Raw genomic sequence first — 2,705 nt, 5'->3', positions numbered from 1 at the left:
GAGGGTCTCTAAGACCAACAAACATTTCAAAGCCTACAGAAAGATCCACTTTGGGACATAAGGACTTCTTCCCGCTAAGAGGGTACACGGCTTTTCCCATTGAACTCAGACACCCTGAAAAGTAAGAAGGGGAGGAAGGAGGAAATGGCTTTGATGTAGAGTTACAGATTAGATTATTGAATATTTACCCAGCAAGAGACAGTTTAAACAGCACACACTAAGATAACTTTACTTGGCAAGTTTAACTCTTGTGGCATCCCATTTTACTGCTTCCCTTCTCCCTCCAACCAAGTGGGGTGGAGACTAGTGCAAATGTTTAGATCAATTATGAATGAAAGGGACCTACTATTATGGGTCAGAGAGGCTATTATTATACCTATTTTACAGATGAGAGAATGAGGCTCAGGGATAGTAAGAGGGGATGCGTTATCAAATCTACACTGATTGATTCCAGAGACTCTTCTCTTGAGGAGTCCTCTATCTTCTCCCTGTAAGTCAAATAGGATACTTAATGAAAGGTAAAAGTTTTAGTAATCAATTGATTAACTGAGGTATGTATACCACCCTAAACTTTTATATCTAGGAAAACCAAAACATCATTCATTCATATACCAAATATGTTTTGAGGGCTTACTATGTGTCAATCCCTGTGCTTAATGCTAGATATATACTGTCAAGAAACTGTGTTTGACAAAATGAAGGTGGTCATCCACTAGGAAGTCATGATCTTTTGCCCAGTTCTTGAGCCTGAGTCAGTTATCAGATCTGGTCCTGGTTGACTGAAGAGGTGGCCAGATCACCAGGAGGAGGAACCCTGAAACCACACCACAGGAGCATTCTATAATGATTCTCCCAGTCCTTCCTCAAGGGGACATATGGCCATCCACCATGGTGGCTGTGTACTGGAGAAAGAGGAATTCCAAAAGGTATTCGAGGGCTATCAAACGCAGGGGTGGAGTTGACACTGATATTTGGAGATCTGAAGCATTATCATAGGATGGTTTCCTGTGTTGTTTGTTTGTTTTTTTTTAGCCTTTAATTTAACAGGTAGAGCACACATTTAACATATATAACTTACAAATATTTCTTCTTAGAATCTAGATTTCTTTGATGTTATATAATGTGTCATATGTCAAAACAGGGTTTTAATTGGGTTTAGATTTCCTGGAGGAGACCAATGTGGTGCCTAAGAGAAGGTAACACTTCATAGAAGGGAATAGCTGACTCAATAACAAGGGTGGTTTTGGTGGTAGATTTGTATAAAATTTCAAGATAACTAATTCTTTAAAAAAGAGAAATAAATACATGGAAGAACATTCCAGGGTTCTGCATGGGAATACTAAATGCCTTAAAAATGTCAACAGCCAGCATTGGAACTGCAGAACACCAAAAAAGACAGAAAAAAAAAATTAAAAGCAGCCAGACAGAAAAAACAGATTACCCACCCTTAACTACTTATTTCTAAACAGTAACAGAGGAAACTAGATGAGTGTGGAAGGATAGCTCCAAAGTTTTTACAGAAAACTCTTTTGAGATAAATTGAGAATTTTCAGATAAACTGAGAATCTTTATCACCACTAGACTTTCTCACTAAAGCAACATCGAAAGAATGTATTTCAGAAAGAACAATAAGTACAGAAGAAAGATCTGAGATTGAAAAAAGAATGGAGAAGATGAAAACTGTAAAACATGTACAGCATTTAATTCAAAACAAAAGAAGTCTATATAACTGGAGAAAAGTCTCATGTGTACGAATTGAAAGATTCACTAGTATCAAGATGTAATTCTCTCTAAATTGACCTAATGATTTAATGTAATCTCAACCCAAATCCCAAAGACCCTTTTTATGTAGAAATCAAGTTTCCATAAAACTTAAAATTTTATGGAAAATCAAAAGATCCAAATGGTCAACACATTTTTTTAAAAGAAAACAAAATTAGAAGACTCAAATTATCTAATTTCAAGATTTCACATAAAGTTAGAGTATGGTATCTGTGTCAGGAAAGACATGAAGTTTGATGGAATGGAAGAGAGAGTCCAAAAATAGGCCCACAGGCTTTGCACAGTGGCAGTATGGTAGCCAATGAGGTTTATCCGAGGCGTGATTATTGCTAATTGAAAACAAAAATAGACCCACAAATAAAAGTCAGCTGATTTTTGAAAAGGTGTCAATTCAGTGGACAAAGCAAAGTCTTTTCTGCAAAATGTGCTATAATGATATACCAAAAAAAAAAAAAAAGAAAGAAAGAAAGAAAGAAAGAAAAGAAAGGAAAGAAAAAGAAAAAAACTACTGTGCTTCACACCATATACAAAAATTAATTTAGAATTGATCATAGACTTAAATATAAGAGCTAAACCTAAAAAAATTTCTAGAAGTGTCGAAGGAAAATATTTATGATCTTGGAAGTGACCAGTGGTTCTTAACCAGGGGTGATTTTGGCCCCAGGGGACACCTGGCAGTGTCTGGATACATTTCTGGCAAATACAACTTTAGATGGGGAATTGCTACTAGGATCTAACGAGTAGAAACCAGGAATGTTGGCAAACACTGTACAATACACAAGGGATCCCTCACATACAATAGAATTATCCATCACCAAATGCTAATAGTGCTAAGGTTGAGAAATCTGGGTTAGGCAAAAGTTTCTCAAGACAGACCAAAAATATGAACCACAAGAGGAAAAAATTGATCAATTGGCCTTCAC

The 2,705-nt window shown here is 36.2% G+C and overlaps 1 pseudogene; it reads left to right on the top strand.

The window, feature by feature from the left end:
* The first annotated feature begins 2,054 nt into the window (after window positions 1-2,054).
* On the top strand, window positions 2,055-2,176 carry LOC113602942 (uncharacterized; annotated as a pseudogene).
* The last annotated feature ends 529 nt before the right edge of the window (window positions 2,177-2,705 follow it).

The sequence above is a fragment of the Acinonyx jubatus genome, chromosome B4, assembly GCF_027475565.1.
Source record: "Acinonyx jubatus isolate Ajub_Pintada_27869175 chromosome B4, VMU_Ajub_asm_v1.0, whole genome shotgun sequence".
Classification (NCBI taxonomy): Eukaryota; Metazoa; Chordata; class Mammalia; order Carnivora; family Felidae; genus Acinonyx; species Acinonyx jubatus.
This window is presented reverse-complemented; position numbering and strand designations above follow the sequence as displayed.